General features: G+C 39.3%; 1 protein-coding gene across 4 annotated transcripts in view; it reads left to right on the top strand.

The window, feature by feature from the left end:
• rsh (radish) overlaps nt 1-12,957 on the top strand; it is a 121,558-nt gene that overhangs the window by 72,194 nt on the left and 36,407 nt on the right. Inside the window, exon 1 of one of the 4 annotated variants that reach the window (XM_044394512.2) lies at nt 71-534. The exons of the other annotated variants lie outside the window; for them this stretch is intronic. The gene's annotated coding sequence lies outside the window, so the exon portion shown is untranslated. Of the gene's footprint in view, nt 1-70; nt 535-12,957 lie in introns of those variants that run through there. 4 annotated transcript variants of the gene reach the window in all.

Below are 12,957 nucleotides of genomic sequence, written 5' to 3'. Positions count from 1 at the left end.
GGCGAAACAAATAGAGGAAAAATCGAAAGAAAAGAAATAAGAGAAAATACAAGGCGAACGTAGAAAGTAAATAGTAGAGGAGCCAGGGACCCAGAAGCGCGGAAAACTATGCAACGATTTTTGGCCAACTATCGCTGAAGTCCTGAAGTCCTCGCCATTGCGCCTGCGAGTGTGTGCGTGTGCGTGTGCCTCTGTGTATGTGTGCGTGTACTTTTCACATCCTGCCTTGTATTTTATATTCCACATTTTTTTTTGCTGTGCGTGCGTGCGGTGTGTGAACACTTTTCATTGTTGTCATTGCAACATCATCCCGAAAGTAAATCCAAAGAAATCCGAATAAACAGCTGAAGGCAAAAAACAAGAACAGCAGCGACGTGGCCGAGTACGTCGATGTCGTCGGCGGCAGCAGCGGCGCAGGCAGCGGCGGCGGCAGCGGCAGCGGCGGTACCGCCAGCGTCCCCGCCCCGCTGCGCAGTGGCCGTCGGCAGCCGTCGAGCAGCAGCGCCAGCAGCAGCAGCAATCGCAGTCGCAGCGGTCTGTATATCTCACTTATGTCTTGCCAAATATCCTATCTGAACTTAAGGGGGATCCCATATATTCGTGTAGATAAAGCAGGGCTTTTGGCTGGAAAGTTGCTTACTTGTTGCATGTGAAAGTGGGCGAGTTGCCAAATAAACGCGGCCCTAAATCACAATGAAAATAAAGTTTAAATCTCTGATGCTTAGTAAAAAAAATGAAAGAATAGTTTTAAATTAATAATTCGATTTTTTGGAAATTTTAGGCCAAGTTCAGGTCACAGAAAAAAGAAGAATTCGTTGTTGAATGTTATTGAAAATGTTATAAGGCCGATATCATAATATTTATAACATTTTAGTATCTTCAAGTGCCAAGTTTACCTACTTATTAAGCCAAAAAAAATAATATTCAATTTTAGTGGCTTCAAGTGTCAAACATACAATCCGTAATCCTTTCTCTGCTCATTTATAATAATAATTCCTAAATAATATTTAAACTCAAAAAATATTTATTTTTATTTTATTATTTCGCCTTAAAATATATTTATAATTTATTGGAGTAGTTTTTTATCTCCCTTTCGTGTTAAATAACTGAAATGCCAATTTTTGTATCTGTTTACATTGACCTCTCGTGCGGAGCTCAAGAAATATTCAGCTGCTAAATTTTCCGAGAATTTTCCGAGCTGTTTGCCTTTTTGGCAGCCGCACAAGGCGCCACGCCCCCTCCTCGTTCTTGCCGCCCCCCAAATGGCTTTTAATGAATGAAAGTGCAGTGTCTGCGAATGTGTATGTGTGTGTGGGCCAGCTAGTGTGCTGGTATGTATGAGTATCTGTGTGACAGTCGGGAAATGAATGAGTGCTGACTTTTGCCCACTCTCTCGCTCTCTCACTCTGTTATGAATGAAATGCGAATCGAGTTTGATACTGATGCAGCAGCAACAACATTGGCCATTTCCCATTTTCATCGCATTTTCACCCCCCCTTTTCGACTCTTGCCGCCACGCCCCTCGGCGCATTTCCCAGCTGCCGGTGCAACAAGTTTTCCTTCGCGATGGCCAGCGAAAAACTTTGGTCGCATTGAAATGCAAAATTTATTGACTCAACTTGTTGCCAGACGGGCGACATTCAAAGCCAATCGAATGGCTGCACTTGGGCACAGGAGCACTCGAGGTCAGGGCTTCAAAACATGAGTTGCGGTGAAATTATTGAAGGCTAGGAATTCTTTTTAAATTAGCCAAAGTGTGCTTAGTGCTAAAAAAGTTACAAAAGGTTGCTTAAAAATGTATTCGAATATTTATAATAGCCAGCATAATATTTTAAAGGCAAAAACTGTTATTTATTATTGCATTTTCTAATTCACAAATAATATAAATATTTAATGAGCCAAAATAGAGGCAACTTTACTTGGCATTAAAAAGGCTACAAAACGTTTGCTAAAAAATATTTATAAGGGCTAAAACAGTTCTTGTTTTTAATCTATTTTAATATTATTAAAAGGGTCTTAAAAACACTTAAATGTATCTGTTATAAATATCTTTTGACCTTATGGCTTCGAAAAACCTTCATCTAACTTTAAGCTTTTATAGCAGATCTTAAACTTAAATATAAGAGTTTCTTTATCAACTGCTTCATAATTTTTCAATGCATATTTTCATTAAAAATATCACAATTATTTACTTTTCAAGCACTTTATAAATTCCATGCCACACATGCTCGCCAATTAAGCGCAATTGGTGTCCTGCAAAGGATTTACGGCAAGTGGCTGCTGCATGTCCTGCTGTCCTTTGTTCGCTCACTAATTAATATTGAGTGTGAGCTCGGCAGGAGAAAAATGCTCAAGCACTTGATTTAATTTGAGCAATTAGTCCTTGGTTTGCTATTGCCAATCAGGCGGTAATTTTATTTCTATCTTTAAAAAAGAGTCGGAAAGGGAAACACTTAGTACATTTAATCGCATTTCGTATTTCATATAAACTCGATGCGCAATGACTAGCCAATCCATTAAGCCCGTGGCTCATCAATGTGAGCCCTCAAAGGATTACCCGCGACAACAATTGCCAATTGCCGGACTGTGTAGTCCAATTAGTATCTCAACTGCCCATCGATTACATTAATTTTTATAATTGCGTTTTTACGATACACACGAAAGCGCAAGGCAAACAACAGAGGGTCGGGGATTCAGGGCACGAAATTAATGTTAATTTATGGACAGAAAAAAAAGGGGGACAATTTTATTACCAAATTCGGATCGATGGAAGTGGCCAACACAACTGCAGGCCCCATCATAGTCCCCCAGAAATCGGAATCAAATGTTGATTATCTTTCTCTTTTTTTTGCTAGAAAACTAATGGTGCGGAAGAAGTCGCTTAATATTTTGTTTGTATTTAATAATAATTATACATTAATTATAATTATCACTTCATTTTTTCCGATTTATTAAATTAGTGAATATAAATGGAAAATTTATTATAAATATTTATTTATGTATCTTAATTGATTTATATCTGTTTTAATTTCCTTTAATATTAAATCTGATTTATTGGACATTATCCCTTGCACTCTGATCAGTTTTAATAGCAATGAAACGCACTGTACCAGATCCTCATCACCTTTGGCCAAGGTCAAGTTGTATTTCTATGAACGCATCAATAACAAACACAGAGAGTGGAAATTGTTTGGCGCCTAATTGATTGACCCAACCAAGATTGATTAAAGAATTTCGCGAAGAAGGCCGAAAACAGGATGTTTATGCGTTTGTTTTTCGCGAAAAAGTGTTGCGATGGCGGAGGCGACTGTCAAATTTGCGATCCCTTGATTGATGGCCGCCTGATTGATGGGCTGACCTAATGGCCGTGTGCTCCTCTCATAAAACAGTTCGTAATCGAAGGAATTAGCAGCTGACGCCAAATCGATCCTGGGAAGTGGAAACTCGAAACTCGAAAGTTTTCAAATCACCGGGGGAGCCATAAAATGCAAATTGTTATTGCTCGAGTCCAAAATAATATAAAATATAAAAGATAAAATACTGGGAGAGACCTGCCGTCGATGATGGACTCACTTGCTGGCCACCTTAATTGGGCCCAAAAGGAAAAGTGGGCGTGGCAAACACAACATCACCACCCACACGACCACCACCACAAATGTATAATGCCATTAACAGCTGTCACTTTCGGGCTGTTGAAATATTTGACAGTCAAACACGAGTGTCGCATAAAAAGTGGCGAAAAAGAAGGCAAGGAAAATAACAAGGAGCCCATAAACCCACAAAGACAGCGGGGCGGAGGCCATAGAAATGATAATAATAATAATAATAATAATATTGAGACAGCATTTTAGTTTCGTGGTAATGGCTCGCGTTTATTTGCCAAACAAGATGCTTGTCAATTGTTGTTCCTTCGCCTTGCCGTCTGTTCCTTGTTATTTCTCCGCTTTCTCCGTCACTTTCTCCTTGGAGGAGTAACCAAATTGCGTAGCCGACTGCGAGCCTTTTCGTCAATCATACGCACCGTTGTACGCATTACAACCCCCTGGACACCGCTGGCTATAAGTCAGCCTAATGCCGCAGGAAATCAATATCGCCTTCGCCTAAGAAAAGCTCCATGTTCTCTGGGAAAACTCAGGGAAAGCTCTTTGGCGGCTATTAAGGCTTAGGGCTTGAGGAGGGGGAGGGATAGGGGGAAAAACTGTCAGCCAGTCCACGAACTCGCTCAATCAGCAGCCAGGATAAGTTATTAACCCATCGAAGTGGGTCACAAAACGGGTAATAAATATTATATTTTCATCTATCAACAGCTTTATTGACAAATACTCACAATTATTGCCCCATTATTAAAACAATCCAAAGATGGACTGCTTGCACTGCTTGCATTTCATTACTTGCACATAACTTTTTAATGAATGGTGCTATTTTAAATTTTCCTTCTACATTTCGATAGGTATTAATAAACATAACCAAATGGCATTTACACTTTTACAAAATCTGTAAAAATGTAGGCGCCAGGCACGTTTACAGGTCGTTTAAATTCAAGCAGTGATTACTAATAATGCGCTTTGGGTGTAAATTAAAATAAGAATAACCCTAGCACCTATGAAATCGGCCATTTCCTTGGCCTTTTCTTGTGGCTATTTTCATGAAATCAAATTAACACACAAAACTCGAAGCACGCGAGCCGAAAAGGAGAAAAAGTACGACGATCACAGGGGAAGGGAAAGCCTCAATGCTGCTCGGCACTAATTGAAGTGTGGTGAGGTGGGCGAAAGGTGGTCGAAAGGTGGGCTAAAAGTAGGTGGTCGGTGGGTGATGGGTTAGCTGTTGGCCAGACAGAATGTTTGACTTTGGCTCAATTAACACCGCACACAGAATGGTCGACTCATAGATTCATTAAAACACAGCAAACAAGGCTGGACAAAATGGGGGAGTTGCTCCAACACTACTACTACTACCCTGCCACACCCACACTCTCACACACACACACACACATGGACAGGACACAGGACTCACAAAGGACGTCTCCCCCGTGTGTGTGTGTATTTTAGTAATTTGGATTAAACATGCAGTCCGGCGGGAAAGAGGACAATAGAAAATCACCTGACCCATTAACCAGCAATGCTTACAATGTCCCTCTCTCTGTCTGTCCCTTTCTCCCTCTCGCTCGCTCTTTTGCTAAAGTTTGAAGTTATTGCTTTCATTTCCCTGTAGTCGCTTTCCCAGACGCTAAGAATTTAATTAATTCCCGGCTTGGCACGATAAGCCAAGCAGCGCATTCGTTTAAATGCGACGAGTATTTAAGGTCGATTACTAATTCCATTTCATTAAACTCCGAACCTAAATGCTTAGGGATCGAAATATATTGGGGATTCGAACTATTTGAACTTACAAATTTTGTTAAAATCACTATAAATATAAAATATTATACATTCGATTGAAGCATTTTAGTGAACTAGAGGTAATAAATCGACAATTATATTTTATTACATTTCCCATGATTAATAACGATGATTCAGCAGCCTAAAAATCACATATACAAACTCTCCCATCAAAATAACATTTATTTTCTTTATTTATTTACGTGTGTTCTTTTATTTTCAATTCAAGTGGCTTAAATTTGTACTCTAGAATTAAAGAACTTTTCAGTTTGTTTTGACAATCAGGAATCCCAATGATTACCTTTCTACTCAAGCCAAATGAACAACTTTCTTTTATCCCAGCCCAATTTTCCAACTAAGCCAAAGGCCCAGCCGAAAAACCGAATCAAGCCAACCGCAAAAAGTCAAATCGATGAGGTTTCCCTGCCAGACGACTGTCAGCAAATCTGCCGGAGTTTATATACTATATAAACGGATATATACCGATAGAGATTCCTGGGGCCTGGGACCGCAACATGTTGTCGCTTTTTGCTAATTGGGGACGGGGATGAGGATGAGTTGGAGCCGCATGACGTGACATCAGATGAAAATAATTACAAAACAGTTTACTCAATAAAATTCCAAGTGATTTAACCAGAGAGCGAGGATGTCGGCGATGTGGAGCTGACATTGATTGAGCGAGGCAGGATTGGTGGAGGGGGGTTTTTTGGCAGGATTGTCCAGCCAACTAATGCCCAGGACCCACACAAAAAAGGACTCACCTCCGCTGCTGACAGCCACACGCAGGTCTCATGAATATTATTCGCCATAAAAAAAAATAGGAAAGTAATATTTATACCGTATAGGAAAAGATGATACAAGAAGCAGACAAATTCCTGAAAAAAAGGCAAACTTTTGATCAAGTTTTTCCTCGCTGCCACGCAAAAACAGGATTTTCACACGCACATCCTTTATCCTTTGTGTGCGGTTCTCATATCGGGCCAAAAACTTGCACGCTCACAACCATTTCAAAACTGAATTAACTTTTGTTGCACTTTTGGGTTACTTAGGGGAGAAAATCCGTACCGAAAAAAAATCTACATATATCCACATGTTTTCCCCCTGCGCACTTTCGACTTTTTAATATGTATTCTTCTTCTTTGGCCAGCAAAGTTTTTATGCAAATTGCCCGGCAGCCAGCGGAGTTTTTTGAGCAAAGGCAAAGGTTAGCGGATTGATTCACACACATCTCCTCTTGTTCGACACTTTGGGCCAAAGGCAACTGGGGATTCTTCCGCTAATTCGCGTCCGGGGATCGAAGTGAACTAGCAAGTTAGTTTGGGTCTGAAAGTAAAGCGAGAGAAATTTACATTCCAGCAGGGGAACTTTTAAAGGAAAAAAAACAAAAAAAGATAACTACTTTCCTAGTATTCTATTTCATTCATTTTTATATTTATTTAAAACCATTATTTCCATTGTTCTTTCAAAAATACTGTTTGTTTTTTGGCTAAAATATAAGAATCCCGTAGTTCCAGATGTCAATTTAAAGATTTCTAAATATTTCAATAAATAAATAGACTCGAGCTTGTTAAACCGCAGCTCAAAATACAGACTGTATTTAATACTCCAAACGATTATTTATGGGCAGTCGACTTACAAGCAGTCTTGCAACCCTTCCAACAACCATAAATCCATCGAGAACTTCGATTAACCAGTGCCACTTTTGAACTTTCGAACCAGTTGACATGTGTGTGGACGCGTTCCATTAACGATTATCATCGCTTGGCACGCAAGTTTCCTTCAGTTTTCCCCACCCGTTTTCTTTTCGGCAACGCTTTCCCGTTTTTCCGGCAACAGGACGCCATTCAACAAGTGCGAACAGTGCGGCTCATGTTTATAAATCAAATTGGCTGTCGGGCCCAAAAATTAATCACAACTCATTCGTACATGGTGCGCACTGAGCCCCAAATCCATTTTGGTGTCGTCTACGTTTCTCCCGGCCCCTTGGCACATGTGGTTCTGTGTGCTCTGTGTTTCCATGGGGGGCTAGGGGCGGTTTTGGGCTGAAAAGTGGGCGGGGCTGCTGCTGCGGAGCATTTAGTCGACGGCAGCGAAACATTTTTGCGCACGTTAATTCCATTAAAAGCCGCATTATGCGCGCCCGGCGATGCCGCAAAAAAGCATTTTACGTGCCGACTTTGGAATTTATGTTGCATACTTCGCCTCCCATTTTCATTCCTATTTTTTGGTGGCTTTTGGCGTCCAGATTTAAAGGGAAACGCTTATCAAAGCCACAAAAAACAAGTATCTTGCGATGAATCAAGCGACTTAAAACCAAAGATCATACAAAAAAAATTACTAATTTAAAGTATCTAACATTTAATATTGTATTTATTTCAATATGATAGTAAACATTTCCTTAATAATTCCGTCACCTACATATATGATTTTTGTCTTTTATTTTAATAATTTGAAGATACCAGAAATATTTAAAAATATGTTATTAATATTTCTTTCACCTTCAATTTTTTATTGAGCTTTTATATAAGCATACAATATTTCTGTACTTATATTTGTTCCAGTTTGTAAATATGATGCTATTTTTAAAAGAATAATTTAAAGGTACCTAAACTTTTTAAAAATATTTTATCATTTTATATTATTTTCAGCACATTTAATACTTTTTCTGAATAAAATAAAATGTTACGTATTCCGTTATATAACTTTCAACCCACGTATTTATTTGCGGATGATATTATTGATTTCCATGGAAAATATCAAAAATAAATGCTTACACACGATTCCATATAAGTGTGCATGCACTTTTCTGCTCAGCGCGCATATTTAATGTTATTGATTCCATAAGCTGGTGAGACATCTGCAGATGATTTATTATACCCGTTACTCGTAGAGTAAAAGGGTATACTAGATTCGTGCAAAAGTATGTAACAGCTAGAAGGAAGCGTTTCCGACCCCATAAAGTATATATATTCTTGATCAGGGTCACTAGCCGAGTCGATCTAGCCATGTCCGTCTGTCCGTCTGTCTGTCTGTCTGTCTGTCTGTCTGTCTGTCTGTCTGTCTGTCTGTCTGTCCGTCTGTCCGTCTGTATGAACGCTGAGATCTCAGAAACTACAAAAGCTAGAAGGTTGAGATTTCCCACACATATTCTTTGGCTTCCTACGCAGCGCAAGTTTATTTTAGCCGAGCGCCACGCCCCCTCTAACGCCCACAATCGCCCACTAACGATTTTAAAATGGGTCCTGCGCCCACATCTTTAAAGATTTCCGAGAAGTATAAATGCAATTTTGTTGTGTATATTTATACCTATCGAAATGTAGAAGACATTTTTCAAATCGGACCATTCATTAAAAAGTTATACGATTTATAAATTGTCAACATATATCTATCTCCCTCGCACTCCCTTTAGCTGAGTTACGATTATTAGTCGGGACACCAACCCGACACAGCGTTCGCACTCCCTTTAGCGGAGTGACGGGTATTAGATAGTCGGGACACCAACCCGACTATAGCGTTCTCTCTTGTTGTGTGATCTGTTTGACAGATTTCGCCCAGCATGCGTTGTAAAAAAGTCACGCTAATGCTGCAGTTTTTCTATATATTTTCTTTTCGTTTTACCATTTTCCGCTCTTTTTTTCCAAGGGTGAGTGTAATAGTCCTTGCACATCGCGTGTGTGTGGAAATAAAAATGGAAATGGTGGGTCCTTTGGTCCCAGTTGACCCATAAATACGCACGTACGACAGTCGTGACCCCCGTGACCCCCCGGTTGACCCCCCGTTGACCCCGCGTGACACACCGTGTGACAATGCGGGCTGCACACAGGGGAAAACCGGGCTGGCAAATGATATGCTTCAATTTAATTGCACTGCACTAATCAGCCAAATGCGACAAACCGTCGGCTGACATGCAAACTGCGTGCTGCGGTTCTCACACGACGATAATTGGCCAAAACCAGAAAGCGGTGTGGCCCACACAGTTGGCCAAGATCGATGGCCAAACGCTCTCCAAAATTGACCTAATCATCGCCTTAAAACGGCAAAGTTTTCTCTTGAATTCAGGAGGCCCTGCATTATAAATAATCGATGAGGTTTTCACAGACCAAGAATATGCATTTCTCTGTAATTGCATATGAACTTGCTGTTTTCTGGATTGCTTTTTAAAAAGTTTCAAATTGGTTTCATAAATTGCTGGGTAAATGGAAACTTTAGTCACTTTGCCACCACAATTGTCCCCAACTCGGCTAATTACTATAATTGTTGAAAAATCAGGACATTCAATAACAGCTGCAACTGATTATAAATAAGTGCTGGTCTTTATTAAATTAGAAAAAGATATTTAAAAATGTAGAGAGCAGTTTTTTATAGCCTTTTATTTAAATAATATTATTATTATTTATTACAAATATTATTTAAAATATCTAGTGAATTTTGTAATTTATTTTTAATGCCCTTATTTTAAAAAATTGTTTATAAAGTTTTTTAAAGCTTTTTTTGTGCAGGAGTATAATCTAAACACTTTTCTGCATTAATTAGACTTCAAACCGGCATGGAATTTCGTGGCGAATTAATTATGTGGCGGGCGGGAGGTCTGAAAAGTTGGAAAATTGATTAGTACAGTCGCATCGAAGGGTTTCCCGGGTTCCGTGAAAGCAGCCAGGGGCATTGCACTGGCAACAGGCAAATTTGCAGCCAGCTTCCCTCGTATCTTCCTGCCATTTTCCCCGGCACCCTGTGTAATTTTAATGAAAGTGCACTGAAGTTGACTGGCTTCTGTGCTGCATTCGTGGCTGCTCATGTGCTACTATCTCCCATCTACTATCTACTATCCCTGGTCCAATATTATTTACGCTCAATTAAGCTGCAGCACATCCCCCTTAGCCACTTTCCATCTGGCTTTTCCACAGTTTTTCCCCCTGTTTTCCCTCCAATTTTCCCCTTTTCCGCAGCGAGAGCTACTTATATGCAACTATTGCTCTAAACAAATTGCATTTGCAGTCAATTTCTGCTTCTCAGTCTGTTGGCTTTGTCAGACAACTGCCACGCCCACCGCCCTTTTCTTAAGAAAAGGGATTTAGAAACAGCTGTGGCTGAAAAATTAGTAAAAAAAAGTACTCCTTTAAAAATGTTGCAAAACAATATTAATTCCTTTTTACATATTTTCTTAGGAATTATGATTTAAACAAAGTCTTACAAATATATCAGAAATGTTGAATTCATTATTCTGCTGAGAAAATACTAGTTTACTCGTTTTTTAAGAAGAATAAATATTTTAAATAAATATCAAATTGAAGTAATTTTTTTTAATTTACATATTAAATTTATAAAATAATTATCAAGACCCGAATATATTATTTTGGCCGCCGCTGTAAAATATGGCTAAGCGCCTGTCACGACCCATTAGGCAGCCATTGTTTTGGCGACTGGCCCCGAAAAGCTGGGCATACAATAAAAGCCGAATTCCGAGTTCCTACCCCTAGCTTTTGCCCCTATTTTTGCACCCCCCTCGAAAAGTTAACGCTTGATTTCTGCACTAAAAACCAGAAGTTTGCCATTCTTTTGGGTCATTAGTTGGTAATTTATCAAAGTCATGAATTTATATTATACACCCTGCCCTTCTGTCTTCCTGCCACGCCCCCTGAACCGGCCAACCGCCCAACCACCCAACCGCCCCTTTCGGCAGCTGCAAAGTGCAGATGCAAAGTTTTCAATGCGGCAGCTGTCATAAAAGCAAATGGGAAAAGGAGGAAGCTGGCTCGCCAGAAAAGTAAAGTGAAGTCAAGTCAAGTTGACTAAAGTCAACTTAAGGCGGGGCAATAAAATATGAAGAGCCGGGATCTGGAATCAGAGCGCTATAGAGGTGGCTGCTGGTGGGGCTGCCCCCAGTAATAATGGCCCTCCGTTTTGTCGTCTTTCAATTAGTAAAATTTGTAGCGCGCTTGCGATTAAAATTCGCCAGCAGCGTAAATAGTTTTTACCCATTTTAATGGACCATTAAACTCAAACAATCGAGGGTCGAATCGTGCGGAGAGGACTCCTTTTGATGGTAGTGAAGTGCTTGGGCTATACACAAAGAGAATCGGCGGAGTAACTTGTATTAATTACAGTTTATTCCATAGAATTAAAATATGATTGCAATTTTAATTATATCTGAATTTAAAGATCAATGTTATGTTAAAAATGTAATATAAAAAAACTTTTTTTTTAATTAACAATAGTAAGGAAATTTAAGAAAGCAATATTTTCTTTTATTTTTATAAATTCGTTAAACTTATAAAATGATTTAAAAGTCATTGAGTGAATAAAATATATATTTAATTTTTAATTGAATAAAACTAAATAAATAAAAAAAAAAACGTTAAAAAAAGTTCCAAAAATTAAAAATAAATATATAAATGAAAATAGTTGGAAAATAAATGAAAGCAATAATACTTCTAAAAATATTTTTTGAAAAAAACTGTAAAGTGGAAAATGCCACAAAAATTCAAGTTTTTGTTATTTTTTGCACAGTGCGTGCCAGGTGAGTTATGTCCATGACCCGAACCCAGCCGAATGACAGCCCTTTTGAGTGTCCTGGCCATCCTGGCCATTTGTGTTGCTCATTTCGGTCGCTTGTCCTGCACTTGACAATGCAATTTGCGGCAGATGCCCGTCTGCAGATTGCTGCAATGAATCGCCGGCGCTTTTGCCGCAGGTCCTCAGATTTCACAGCCGCCCCTTGGATATCTCGACATTCATTGCATTAGTTTGCCAGTCTAGTTTTTCGGGTTGGGCCAGCAGACCAATTAGGTGGACTGGACTGGTCGGCCATCGAATGCAAATGCAAATGGAAATGGAAATGCCGCCGAGGCACTCGGTTCATTAATGCAAAAATATGCGTAAAGTTTTTGGCCCGCATTCCTGGCCAACTTTCCAGGGATATGGTTTCGAAATGCGAATGCGGGCTCTCGGCATCGAAAACTGGGGAAATTCAAAGAGCCAAAAGTAATTCAAGTTCGTGTTAACAATCCTGGCGAATTATGAATGCGATTGCCTCGCGGGCTCGGTTACTCGAAAATGGGAATTTAAATTCCCATGAATTGCTTGGACTTTCTTCATCTGAATAAATGATCTATAAGCGGTTTTTGAAAAATATTCATATATGCATAAAATATGCATCGTTTTTAGCTACTCTCTAAAATCAAAACAGAAAAAAAACAATAGTAAATAAACAAAACTTTTTAGATAGACCTAAAAAATAGGAAAAAAAAATTTTAATAATGGGAATAATTTTTAAACCCACAATTAATTCACTAAATAAAATAATAAAGACGATTATTTTCCAAGTCAGCCCAGTAAATTGATATTATGGAACAGAAGCCTTCGCAATGCACTCAAATAAAAACCAATAAATCAGGCACAATGGCTAACCTTTTTAGAGAGCCAACGAAATGTGAATCACATTTACTGATTGCCCTAGAACCAAGTGATTTGGGCTGCCCCGAATGTATGAGTTAATGACGATGAAAATGATGATGGTGGCGGCGATGATCAGGTCGTTTCCCCACTCGTCGACGGCTCATAATGTGTTTCCGCTTGC

The sequence above is a fragment of the Drosophila takahashii genome, chromosome X (assembly GCF_030179915.1).
Source record: "Drosophila takahashii strain IR98-3 E-12201 chromosome X, DtakHiC1v2, whole genome shotgun sequence".
NCBI lineage: Eukaryota > Metazoa > Arthropoda > Insecta > Diptera > Drosophilidae > Drosophila > Drosophila takahashii.
Note: the sequence above shows the minus strand (reverse complement) of the source record. Positions and strands in the feature narration are given on the sequence as shown.